This window comes from Eurosta solidaginis, chromosome 3 (genome assembly GCF_040869045.1).
Source record: "Eurosta solidaginis isolate ZX-2024a chromosome 3, ASM4086904v1, whole genome shotgun sequence".
Lineage (NCBI taxonomy): Eukaryota > Metazoa > Arthropoda > Insecta > Diptera > Tephritidae > Eurosta > Eurosta solidaginis.
The window spans coordinates 132,149,332-132,164,043 of NC_090321.1; the positions used below are offsets into that span (position 1 = coordinate 132,149,332).

At 36.0% G+C, this 14,712-nt stretch overlaps 1 protein-coding gene across 1 annotated transcript in view; it reads right to left on the minus strand.

The window, feature by feature from the left end:
• shot (dystonin-like protein short stop) overlaps positions 1–14,712 on the minus strand; it is a 1,374,398-nt gene that overhangs the window by 1,087,658 nt on the left and 272,028 nt on the right. The window lies entirely within an intron of this gene.

A 14,712-nucleotide genomic window follows, 5' to 3' on the forward strand; every position in this document is an offset into this window, starting at 1 on the left:
AAATTGGTTTTCTTAAGTAGTTCTGTAACAATTCAAAGTTGGCTTGTGGAATATTATAATAACAATAACAATAGACGTTTCTTGCATTTTTCAAATAATTAGTTTCACATCGGGTAAAATTACTTTATCGAAGGTTGCTCTTGTGGATTTTTTTTCCGTCGATTAATACTGTGGTGCCGAGGTCTTTTTCAATAGCCTTCTCAACATAAATCCTATCTAGCTTACCTCCAAGTCTTTTGTTTCGCTTTAAAAAAACCTTTTCCCCGGGGTGATAATTTTTTAATTTTTTTCCTAGGTTATTTCTGCTCAAAATTCTTTGTTGGGATTCCGTCAACTTTTGTCTTACAATGGCCAGTTCCTCTCTCGAGCAATTGTGAAATACATCGGTTGGCTTCGCATTGATGACAGAGTGGATACTGCAATTATACTTATGTGTCGCCAACAAAACTAAATCGACCGTTTCGTATATTTTTTGTTGCTCTTTTATGCAACGCGATATTTCTAGCAAGGTGGAGTGAAACCGTTCCACCTGGCCATTGCTTTCACTGTGGAGAGTGGGTATAAAAAATTGCTCGATAGAAAAATTGTCTCTTAGTAAGCTCTTAATTAGATCTGAATGAAACGCTTTTTCATTGTCAGAAACGATTGTTTTGGTATTATTGAAAGTCAGTAAAATTTCCAGCAGGGCATATTTAATGTCAATTGAGGATCTAGATGTAATGGGTTTAACTATAGCAAACTTGGATAATTTATCAACGCATGTTAGAAAATGGTATTTACCGGTCATAAAAATATCCATGTGAAGGATTTCTCCTGGAAGGTGAGGGATAGGAGTTTTGCCTATTCCAGGATCAGGTGGTTTCCTCTGGTATTTATTTTCAAGGCATATTTTACAATTTGCAATCATCGCTTGCAACATTTTTTTCATTTTTGGAAAAAAGTATTCTCGAGATATTTGTTGGAAATTTTCGTACAAACCACGATGAGCACAGTTATGTTCCGCTGCTATTGTTTCTAACTGGTCGTCTTTGTTGACCAAGTCTATGACGAAAATTTCGGTATGGATGAATTTAACGCCTGGAAATGCTAACTTTAGGGTATTTTGTATCAATGCCAAAGTCGGGAGGTCACAGTGAATACCGTTGGTAACGTTGGGATTAATAACAGATTTAAGACACTGAATTAGGTTTGCGGTGTTGTCGAAAAAGATTGTATGCCTAACCAGTTTTTGAAAAAGGATCTTCGTGGTTCTACTGAATGTGTTTGATTCAGATAACACTATCTGATTTCTAAACTGATTAATAGGGCATTTAACAGATTTAATGACATGAGTTGAGGACTCCTCACTGTGAACACTTTCGCTTTTCTCAATAGAATTCAAGTTGTGACAGTATTGTCTGGAGAGCGCATCTGCAACCTTGTTATCTTTTCCAGGTTTGTAGTGAAATGTAGGTGAAAATTCTTCTATAAAGGCTTTCCATCTTTTCATTTTGGCATTTGGATTCTTATCCGAAATGGCAAATATGAGTGGCTGGTGATCTGTGAAAATATTTATGTTTTTTATTCCGTATAAATAATGCCGAATTCTTTTCAGTGCACACACAATCGCAAGCAGCTCACGTTCATTGGTTGCATAGTTTTGTTCACAAGGTGATAGTGTTCGTGAAATCATGGTGATTGGGCGACCGTTTTGGGATAAAACCGCACCCAGTGCAATACACGAAGCATCGGTTGTTAGCTCAAATGGTCGGCTATAATCCGGATATTGTAGTAAAACGTCGTCGGAAGCTAGCACCTGTTTTATCTTTTCAAACGCTTGGAGTGCTTCTGAGCTGAGAACGATTTTTACGCTTTTTGACCTATGTGCACTGATGTTCCCATTCTCACCTTGAAGATATGCAGTCAGAGGTTTGACTATAGCAGCATAGTCTCTTACAAAACGTCGATAGTATCCAGATAGGCCGAGGAACGACCGTAATGCTCGAAGGGTTTTAGGGGGTTCGTAATTAATAATATCGTGCACTTTATCTGGACAAGTTTTTATACCCTTTTCGGATACTAAAAAACTCAAAAACTCTACCTCCGTTTTGAAAAACTTTGATTTTTCAGGTGATACTCTCATCCCCGCTTTCTCTAATTTTTTAAGAACATTATCTATGTCTCTTAAATGAGACTCTTCATCGGGAGAATAAATAATTATATCGTCCACTTAAACATGACAAAATTTTCCTATACCTTCTCGTAAAACGTCGTCTATTGCCCTTTGAAATATGCTGGGCGCATTTCTCAATCCAAAAGGCAGCCGACAGAATTCGTACTTTCCGTTATTAATGCTGAACGCCGTTTTTTGCATATCCTCCTCACACATGATAATTTGGTGAAAACCTGACTTCAGATCTAAAGTAGTGAAGTATTTGGATTTTCCTAAATTAGCCAAAATTACGGAAGTATCTGGTATGGGGTATCGATCAGGGATAGTTTTTTCATTGATCTTCCTAAAGTCTATAACCATGCGCAACTTGGGCTTTCCATTCTCATCGAGGCCTTTTTTTGATACCACGTGAACTGGTGAATTATAGGGCGAGCATGACTTTCTAATAATGCCATCTTTGAGAAGTGTTTCAATTTCCTTGTTAATAAACGGAGCCACTGAAATAGGGTACGGATAACTTTTACTGTATATTGGTTCGTTAGTAGTTGTACGGATTCTTCCCTTCACGGAGGTGTTGTATGGCAACGCTCTATCTGGATCAGCAAAAGCGGTTACATTGGTGTTAATTATCTGACGAAATTGAGCTTCAAAACAAGGTGGAACTGAGTCGGTCTCTATTGTTATTAAATTGACCTGGTCACTTGGGAGATGTTGTAATTTAACTTTGCCATTCTGATAAAGTAAACACCCTCTATCAGTGACGATATTTGCTTTAATTTTCCTGAGAAACTCATACCCTATGATACCGTCGAACATATTTAAATTTGGAAGTAAGTAAAATGTTGAGGTATGGTCTAGAATATTAATTAAGCATTTTTTATTAATGATATTCGTACCATTAATGGACTTCAAACGGAACGGCTTTTCTAAAAGTTTAACACCTTGGAGAAATGAAAATTTTTTTATATAATTTTTCGACGTACCTGTATCAATTAAAATACGAAGCTCCTGCCCGTTTCTAGTTGTTTTAGTAATATACGGCAGGAGCGGATTTAGTTTAAAAAATTGATTACGTCATACTGATCTTCAGTATCATCTCCCTCTTCGCGACTAAAATAACCATTGTGTGGATCATATTCACGTTTGTAGCAATCCCTACACTCGACACCTTCACGCGCTTCACCCTTACACCCTATGTTGTCATTATTTGAAAAATATTCTAATTCATCTGGCATAAAGTTAATTTTCTGGGCCTTTTTAATTGGTACTCGGTCGGAATTCGATTGCTCCCGAGCTCGTTTATACGCCACTTGCTGGTTCGAATTTGGATTCTGTGTATATGTGTAGATATTAGGCTTAGAAAAATGTTTGCTATGCTGCTGCTGTGGCATATTCGGATAGTTGGAATGATTACGTTGTCTGTAAAAGTATGAACTATTATCAACTTCCATAGGAGTTGGCATAGGTGTAACATTAGAGTAGGGACGTTGTTGGTATTGGGATAGTGGTGCTTTTGATTTGTTAGGTTTTAATGTGTTACCCATTGCGAATGCTTGCGCAAAGTCATATCGCATATGACTCGTTTGGAGTTCTTGTGCGACTGCAAGAGCAGATGGAAGATCTTTCGGCCTTGCTGAAAAGAGTATGTCACACATAGGGCGACGAAGCCCAGATATGAAGACGCGCAATGCATTCTCCCTGGCACGATCATTAAGAGCTGCAATAACATCACTATTTCCACTATGAGTCATAATTTGCTTATTTATAATTAAAGATAGCTGCTTATCTACCTTGTTGTAGTATTCTGCAATGGACAAATTATCTTGTCTCAAAATACTTAGCTCATTTTCCATTACGTATAATGGCCTTTTATCAGCATAAGTTTGGTCGAGCCTAGAAATGATTGCCTTATAATTTAGAACAGTATTAAATGATGCGAGAGTAGTGTTGGCAGAATCCACGATCTTATTTCTAAAGATACCCATTGCTACATAATACTTCTCCGATCCCTCCTTGTAGTAAGTCATTGCAAACTCGGCTGCACTTCGCCAAGCCGGGTACGTGGAAGATTCGCCTTTAAACTCAGGCAGAGATTTAATTAAGTCTAAGCTGGCATTGTTCTGTTCAATTAATGGGTTTATGGAAACTGGTAAAAGCGGTTCCACACTGGGTGGTCCCAACCGGTTAACGGCTAAAGTTAGACGTTGTATCTGCTCTTCAAGCTCCTGCCTAGTATGTTCATTAGACGTATTAACGATTTCTAGCACTTGCTCTCTGCTAAGAAACATTTTCAATTATAAATCAACCTCTCAATCAAAGACTTGGTTTACAAAATGATACAATTTATTTTATTTGAAAGGGCTATTATATGCACGAGAGATATCTGAACTTTAAAAGTCCTCGACAGCACAACAAAATCACTTCTATAAAATTTGAAATTTATCATAAATTTTGAAGCGAACAGCTCCCACAAGATGCCCTTTGGTTTGTAGATTTATATTAATAAAACTGGAAAAGTTGTTGAGTTTTAGCTTAATTGTATTATAAATCTGACGAGCTTAAAATTTTCGTAGCACGTGCTTCTAAAAATGCACTACTTATTATTTCAATTACATATAAGTATTTGAGTTACAGTTTTCATAAAGGACTTAAAGAAACTTTAGTGCAACTCACTACTTCCTACAGAATTTTAACGTCGCAATCATATGACAAAACTAATTTTAAGGTATTTAGCGCTTCTTTTAACTTCCTATAAAGTCTTTTTTTTTTTTTAAGCACTAATAAGAAATGCACGTGAGTTATATTTTTGGAACAAAATTAAAATGCGGATTTTTTTTTAAGGTTTTGTAGAACACCGTTTTTAAACACTTAAAAGAACTTTTAGTGCACTGATTCAAAAACACAAAATTTTTTTTTTTTTTTAAATCCACTTAACCAACATTTGAAATATCACTTACAATTGTATTAATTTAATAGAGAATCCTATGGTCCTTTGTCCTCAGCAATGATTTCATGTTGGTTCTTAGCAGCTTCTCAGGGGTCCTATGATCCTTTTGTTTCTAAAGCCTTCTAGTTGGGCGCCAAATAAAATATCTCTCCGTTCGATTTATAAGAAAGCGACTTGCGTTTATTAATCATATATTTTCTTGATTTACATATATCAAAACGACTTGCTTTTATCAATTATGTGTTTTGATCGAGCGACTAGCGTATTCAAGGTACGGTTGTTTTATGATCTGCTGAAATGCTACCGTTTGCCAAAATACCTCGAGCTTTGGGTTTTTCCTCTAAATCAATTGTTTTCTCGTATTTTTTTATCGGAATGGCTTTGGTGACCAAAGTCCACTTTACTAGGTATTCGCGTTTGTCTTCATTTTGTGTGCAGCAACAATTCAGTTGGAGTTTTTTATGCTCTTTCCTATTGTCATCAGGCGATAATACCGTTGAAGTTTTTTTGTGCTTTGCTCGCGGTACTAATATCATTATTACTAATGATAGTTACGTTTTTGCGTTTATAACCCAGCAACAGTTTGGCCTCACATTCAACCCAGCATTACATATGGGAGGGTAGCATAAGTTTTTGGATGGTACCTCTTGTTAACTATCCCCCTTGTTAAGCTCGAAACGTCCCGGTTCGGAATGTCATAAAGTTCGGGGCAATGTCATTTATGAGATCATTTAAGCTTCATTGGCAAGATGGATTAACTCTGTTTGCATAGCCGCTCCTCTTTACAATTTAGAATTAATATAAATATTTAGGTATATAGACTAGTGCTTAATCTACATACAATTAACAAAAATCGAAATTGGTTTTCTTAAGTAGTTCTGTAACAATTCAAAGTTGGCTTGTGGAATATTATAATAACAATAACAATAGACGTTTCTTGCATTTTTCAAATAATTAGTTTCACATCGGGTAAAATTACTTTATCGAAGGTTGCTCTTGTGGATTTTTTTTCCGTCGATTAATACTGTGGTGCCGAGGTCTTTTTCAATAGCCTTCTCAACATAAATCCTATCTAGCTTACCTCCAAGTCTTTTGTTTCGCTTTAAAAAAACCTTTTCCCCGGGGTGATAATTTTTTAATTTTTTTCCTAGGTTATTTCTGCTCAAAATTCTTTGTTGGGATTCCGTCAACTTTTGTCTTACAATGGCCAGTTCCTCTCTCGAGCAATTGTGAAATACATCGGTTGGCTTCGCATTGATGACAGAGTGGATACTGCAATTATACTTATGTGTCGCCAACAAAACTAAATCGACCGTTTCGTATATTTTTTGTTGCTCTTTTATGCAACGCGATATTTCTAGCAAGGTGGAGTGAAACCGTTCCACCTGGCCATTGCTTTCACTGTGGAGAGTGGGTATAAAAAAGTGCTCGATAGAAAAATTGTCTCTTAGTAAGCTCTTAATTAGATCTGAATGAAACGCTTTTTCATTGTCAGAAACGATTGTTTTGGTATTATTGAAAGTCAGTAAAATTTCCAGCAGGGCATATTTAATGTCAATTGAGGATCTAGATGTAATGGGTTTAACTATAGCAAACTTGGATAATTTATCAACGCATGTTAGAAAATGGTATTTACCGGTCATAAAAATATCCATGTGAAGGATTTCTCCTGGAAGGTGAGGGATAGGAGTTTTGCCTATTCCAGGATCAGGTGGTTTCCTCTGGTATTTATTTTCAAGGCATATTTTACAATTTGCAATCATCGCTTGCAACATTTTTTTCATTTTTGGAAAAAAGTATTCTCGAGATATTTGTTGGAAATTTTCGTACAAACCACGATGAGCACGGTTATGTTCCGCTGCTATTGTTTCTAACTGGTCGTCTTTGTTGACCAAGTCTATGACGAAAATTTCGGTATGGATGAATTTAACGCCTGGAAATGCTAACTTTAGGGTATTTTGTATCAATGCCAAAGTCGGGAGGTCACAGTGAATACCGTTGGTAACGTTGGGATTAATAACAGATTTAAGACACTGAATTAGGTTTGCGGTGTTGTCGAAAAAGATTGTATGCCTAACCAGTTTTTGAAAAAGGATCTTCGTGGTTCTACTGAATGTGTTTGATTCAGATAACACTATCTGATTTCTAAACTGATTAATAGGGCATTTAACAGATTTAATGACATGAGTTGAGGACTCCTCACTGTGAACACTTTCGCTTTTCTCAATAGAATTCAAGTTGTGACAGTATTGTCTGGAGAGCGCATCTGCAACCTTGTTATCTTTTCCAGGTTTGTAGTGAAATGTAGGTGAAAATTCTTCTATAAAGGCTTTCCATCTTTTCATTTTGGCATTTGGATTCTTATCCGAAATGGCAAATATGAGTGGCTGGTGATCTGTGAAAATATTTATGTTTTTTATTCCGTATAAATAATGCCGAATTCTTTTCAGTGCACACACAATCGCAAGCAGCTCACGTTCATTGGTTGCATAGTTTTGTTCACAAGGTGATAGTGTTCGTGAAATCATGGTGATTGGGCGACCGTTTTGGGATAAAACCGCACCCAGTGCAATACACGAAGCATCGGTTGTTAGCTCAAATGGTCGGCTATAATCCGGATATTGTAGTAAAACGTCGTCGGAAGCTAGCACCTGTTTTATCTTTTCAAACGCTTGGAGTGCTTCTGAGCTGAGAACGATTTTTACGCTTTTTGACCTATGTGCACTGATGTTCCCATTCTCACCTTGAAGATATGCAGTCAGAGGTTTGACTATAGCAGCATAGTCTCTTACAAAACGTCGATAGTATCCAGATAGGCCGAGGAACGACCGTAATGCTCGAAGGGTTTTAGGGGGTTCGTAATTAATAATATCGTGCACTTTATCTGGACAAGTTTTTATACCCTTTTCGGATACTAAAAAACTCAAAAACTCTACCTCCGTTTTGAAAAACTTTGATTTTTCAGGTGATACTCTCATCCCCGCTTTCTCTAATTTTTTAAGAACATTATCTATGTCTCTTAAATGAGACTCTTCATCGGGAGAATAAATAATTATATCGTCCACTTAAACATGACAAAATTTTCCTATACCTTCTCGTAAAACGTCGTCTATTGCCCTTTGAAATATGCTGGGCGCATTTCTCAATCCAAAAGGCAGCCGACAGAATTCGTACTTTCCGTTATTAATGCTGAACGCCGTTTTTTGCATATCCTCCTCACACATGATAATTTGGTGAAAACCTGACTTCAGATCTAAAGTAGTGAAGTATTTGGATTTTCCTAAATTAGCCAAAATTACGGAAGTATCTGGTATGGGGTATCGATCAGGGATAGTTTTTTCATTGATCTTCCTAAAGTCTATAACCATGCGCAACTTCGGCTTTCCATTCTCATCGAGGCCTTTTTTTGATACCACGTGAACTGGTGAATTATAGGGCGAGCATGACTTTCTAATAATGCCATCTTTGAGAAGTGTTTCAATTTCCTTGTTAATAAACGGAGCCACTGAAATAGGGTACGGATAACTTTTACTGTATATTGGTTCGTTAGTAGTTGTACGGATTCTTCCCTTCACGGAGGTGTTGTATGGCAACGCTCTATCTGGATCAGCAAAAGCGGTTACATTGGTGTTAATTATCTGACGAAATTGAGCTTCAAAACAAGGTGGAACTGAGTCGGTCTCTATTGTTATTAAATTGACCTGGTCACTTGGGAGATGTTGTAATTTAACTTTGCCATTCTGATAAAGTAAACACCCTCTATCAGTGACGATATTTGCTTTAATTTTCCTGAGAAACTCATACCCTATGATACCGTCGAACATATTTAAATTTGGAAGTAAGTAAAATGTTGAGGTATGGTCTAGAATATTAATTAAGCATTTTTTATTAATGATATTCGTACCATTAATGGACTTCAAACGGAACGGCTTTTCTAAAAGTTTAACACCTTGGAGAAATGAAAATTTTTTTATATAATTTTTCGACGTACCTGTATCAATTAAAATATGAAGCTCCTGCCCGTTTCTAGTTGTTTTAGTAATATACGGCAGGAGCGGATTTAGTTTAAAAAATTGATTACGTCATACTGATCTTCAGTATCATCTCCCTCTTCGCGACTAAAATAACCATTGTGTGGATCATATTCACGTTTGTAGCAATCCCTACACTCGACACCTTCACGCGCTTCACCCTTACACCCTATGTTGTCATTATTTGAAAAATATTCTAATTCATCTGGCATAAAGTTAATTTTCTGGGCCTTTTTAATTGGTACTCGGTCGGAATTCGATTGCTCCCGAGCTCGTTTATACGCCACTTGCTGGTTCGAATTTGGATTCTGTGTATATGTGTAGATATTAGGCTTAGAAAAATGTTTGCTATGCTGCTGCTGTGGCATATTCGGATAGTTGGAATGATTACGTTGTCTGTAAAAGTATGAACTATTATCAACTTCCATAGGAGTTGGCATAGGTGTAACATTAGAGTAGGGACGTTGTTGGTATTGGGATAGTGGTGCTTTTGATTTGTTAGGTTTTAATGTGTTACCCATTGCGAATGCTTGCGCAAAGTCATATCGCATATGACTCGTTTGGAGTTCTTGTGCGACTGCAAGAGCAGATGGAAGATCTTTCGGCCTTGCTGAAAAGAGTATGTCACACATAGGGCGACGAAGCCCAGATATGAAGACGCGCAATGCATTCTCCCTGGCACGATCATTAAGAGCTGCAATAACATCACTATTTCCACTATGAGTCATAATTTGCTTATTTATAATTAAAGATAGCTGCTTATCTACCTTGTTGTAGTATTCTGCAATGGACAAATTATCTTGTCTCAAAATACTTAGCTCATTTTCCATTACGTATAATGGCCTTTTATCAGCATAAGTTTGGTCGAGCCTAGAAATGATTGCCTTATAATTTAGAACAGTATTAAATGATGCGAGAGTAGTGTTGGCAGAATCCACGATCTTATTTCTAAAGATACCCATTGCTACATAATACTTCTCCGATCCCTCCTTGTAGTAAGTCATTGCAAACTCGGCTGCACTTCGCCAAGCCGGGTACGTGGAAGATTCGCCTTTAAACTCAGGCAGAGATTTAATTAAGTCTAAGCTGGCATTGTTCTGTTCAATTAATGGGTTTATGGAAACTGGTAAAAGCGGTTCCACACTGGGTGGTCCCAACCGGTTAACGGCTAAAGTTAGACGTTGTATCTGCTCTTCAAGCTCCTGCCTAGTATGTTCATTAGACGTATTAACGATTTCTAGCACTTGCTCTCTGCTAAGAAACATTTTCAATTATAAATCAACCTCTCAATCAAAGACTTGGTTTACAAAATGATACAATTTATTTTATTTGAAAGGGCTATTATATGCACGAGAGATATCTGAACTTTAAAAGTCCTCGACAGCACAACAAAATCACTTCTATAAAATTTGAAATTTATCATAAATTTTGAAGCGAACAGCTCCCACAAGATGCCCTTTGGTTTGTAGATTTATATTAATAAAACTGGAAAAGTTGTTGAGTTTTAGCTTAATTGTATTATAAATCTGACGAGCTTAAAATTTTCGTAGCACGTGCTTCTAAAAATGCACTACTTATTATTTCAATTACATATAAGTATTTGAGTTACAGTTTTCATAAAGGACTTAAAGAAACTTTAGTGCAACTCACTACTTCCTACAGAATTTTAACGTCGCAATCATATGACAAAACTAATTTTAAGGTATTTAGCGCTTCTTTTAACTTCCTATAAAGTCTTTTTTTTTTTTTTAAGCACTAATAAGAAATGCACGTGAGTTATATTTTTGGAACAAAATTAAAATGAGGATTTTTTTTTAAGGTTTTGTAGAACACCGTTTTTAAACACTTAAAAGAACTTTTAGTGCACTGATTCAAAAACACAAAATTTTTTTTTTTTTTTAAATCCACTTAACCAACATTTGAAATATCACTTACAATTGTATTAATTTAATAGAGAATCCTATGGTCCTTTGTCCTCAGCAATGATTTCATGTTGGTTCTTAGCAGCTTCTCAGGGGTCTTATGATCCTTTTGTTTCTAAAGCCTTCTAGTTGGGCGCCAAATAAAATATCTCTCCGTTCGATTTATAAGAAAGCGACTTGCGTTTATTAATCATATATTTTCTTGATTTACATATATCAAAACGACTTGCTTTTATCAATTATGTGTTTTGATCGAGCGACTAGCGTATTCAAGGTACGGTTGTTTTATGATCTGCTGAAATGCTACCGTTTGCCAAAATACCTCGAGCTTTGGGTTTTTCCTCTAAATCAATTGTTTTCTCGTATTTTTTTATCGGAATGGCTTTGGTGACCAAAGTCCACTTTACTAGGTATTCGCGTTTGTCTTCATTTTGTGTGCAGCAACAATTCAGTTGGAGTTTTTTATGCTCTTTCCTATTGTCATCAGCATAATACCGTTGAAGTTTTTTTGTGCTTTGCTCGCGGTACTAATATCATTATTACTAATGATAGTTACGTTTTTGCGTTTATAACCCAGCAACAGTTTGGCCTCACATTCAACCCAGCATTAAATATGGGAGGGTAGCATAAGTTTTTGGATGGTACCTCTTGTTAACTTGTACAAAGTGCCATGCGCATTAAACGGCTGTGGACTAAATACTAAACATTAGCTCTAACCTGAAATTTTCTCGAAGGTGCAAAATTGAGTACATACGAATTGTTTTGAATTTACTTGCTGTTTTGATACAATTTCTTGATTTAGTTGTATGTGTTATGTACCGTTTTGTTTAGAATTGAACATAATATAAAAGGAAAAAAAAAAATTATCTGCTTTGCTACTTTCATTTTTATGCAGTAATTAAAACACGAAGCATAAACTTGTACTCATTATTGTTCCCCACTGTATATAAACATACACATATGTATCTATATTTAATGAAATATCTAATCTTTGAAATTTCATTTACAATTTTTTTCTATGTCAAAGCGTAGGCGAATGTGTAGGCAAATATGTAGGTCGGTAACTGATGTGTTTTTTTTTTTGAATGTGGAATGACTGCACAATAGCTGTATAAACTGAAACGCATGATATCTAGATTTCAGTACTTTTTTCAAGGTATAGGCTTGAAACAACTAAGAAATGGTTTAAATACTTCACCTGGTCTCTCTACGCTGCACTTGACTCTTGAGAGTTAGGAGTTTCTTTTAAAACGTTATAAAGTTCACTTTGCTATTTATTAGCAATTAATTTCAAATATTCTTCACACTTCAACTTCGAATTATGCACCTCCCTGCAGGGCGGGCAGGATGTTTAAGCCGCCTACATCCCAAAATTAGACGGCGGCTTAAACATGGTTATACAAGTGAAATGGTTATATTTATAAAAGTTTAGTTTGTGTGCATCAATTTGTAAAACCACAATTTTCCGAAATGTTATAAAATAAATCGTACAAATAATATATGCACATACATACTACATACGATATCCATGGCCAAGTTATGCAAATGAATTCCCTAAATTTTTTTATTGAATAATAGTCAAAAAGTCTAAATAAAACGAATTGAGTGCTAGAGGTTTACGCCGATCAAATTATCAGCGGCGGCGCCGACGAACTTACTACTGAATGGGTTTTTTTCGCCTCGCGAAACCTGAAATTATCACCTACCAAATCATCGGCGACCTTATTTATAACATGGACACGGCAAATTTCTACCATATTGAACATCCACGTCGATTGCATTACTGTCTTGCACCCAGAAATACTGGGTGTGACGTTCGATCAGGATCTGTATTTTGGCGAGCATGTAACCGCAATTGTGCCTAAAATCCAGAGCCGTAATAAAATCCTCAAATCTCTTGCCGGCAGCATTTGGGGTAAAGACAAACAAACGCTAATTATCACTTACAAAACAATTGGCCGAAGCACTGTTACAACAACAACAACATTAACGAACTTACAATAAATAACTTAATTTTCTTATTGGTGAAAGTTTCCTAAGTGGGGCACCCGAAAATTTGTATGTCCATTTTTGTTGTGAATTCTGATGGAAAAATAAAATAATTAAAAAAAATTTTTTAAGTTAAACGGTTTTATTGAAAACAATACTTACATGAAGTAATAATAATACGAAAAGCTAGAAAATAATTAGGTAGGTCCTAGGTACTAGTCATCACACTCCTTATCAATCTATGGCGTTGATCAGACAATTAAATTAAAGCGTTGGGCGCGTGAAATTTCTAAAAATGTTAGGCGTAGCATAACCTGATTAAGATTCAGTTGGTTTTACTTATGACTATCAATAGAAATATGACGCGTCCAACGCTTTTATTTAATTGCCTGATCAACTCCATAGATTGATAAGGAGTGTGATGACTAGTATCTAGGACCTCCCTAATTATTTTCTAGCTTTTCGTATTATTATTACTTCATGTAAGTATTGTTTTCAATAAAACCGTTTAACTTAAATTTTTTTTTTAATTATTTTATTTCAAGTTTTTAGTCTTTATTTAATTGTCTATTATTTCTCATTCTATTTAGTTCATTTAGTGACTCATTATTACAAGGACTCTTTCCTGACAATTTGTTACAATCTAAGTCCTCAATACATAATCCTTCCAGAGACGTTACTCGACTCTGCGCCACGTATGCTTGTCCCTCCTCCAACTCCAAAATATTTTGAAGTCACTTCTACCGGACTGTATGCAATATTTGTTCCAAATATGAGCCAAATCGGGCATTATAGGTCGCTTTCTGTTCATGTATGTGTTATGTGTTCCAAATATGGACCAAATCAAATCGAACCACAAATACGATTTTTGTGAATATCTCGATCCTTGCGCCACCTAGCGGCGATTTTTTTGATAGGTCGTTTTCTATTCTTGTATGTATTATGTGTTCCAAACATGAGCCAAATCGGACCACAAATACGATTTTTGTGAATATCTCGATCCTTGCGCCACCTAGCGGCGATTTTTTTTTTTCATAAGTCGCTTTTTATTCCTGCATGTATTATGTGTTCCAAATATGAGCCAAATCGGACCACAAATACGATTTTTGTGAATATGTCGATCCATGCGCCACCTAGCGGCGATTTTTTCACAGGTCGATTTCTATTCTTGCATGTATTATGTGTTCCAAATATGATCCAAATCGAACCACAAATACGATTTTTGTGAATATCTCGATCCACGCGCCACCTAGCGGCGATTTTTTTTGATAGGTCGCTTTCTATTCTTGTATGTATTATGTGTTCCAAGCATGAGCCAAATCGGACCACAAATACGATTTTTGTGAATATCTCGATCCTTGCGCCACCTAGCGGCGATTTTTTTTCATAAGTCGCTTTTTATTCTTGCATGTATTATGTGTTCCAAATATGAGCCAAATCGGGCCACAAATACGAATTTTGCGAATATCTCTGCCTGTCAAGTCAACCTAAATAAAACCGTTTAAAAATATTGTTGCTAATATCAACAAACAAAGCTTTTGTTGTATTTCTATGCTAGGTTTGTTCGATTTTAAAATTTTTAACGTTCATGGACAGAGAATTGATCCTTCTTTAAGCTTATAAATTTGTTCGAGTATATTGTTTTAGTTAAACGTTTTTCATAATAAATTG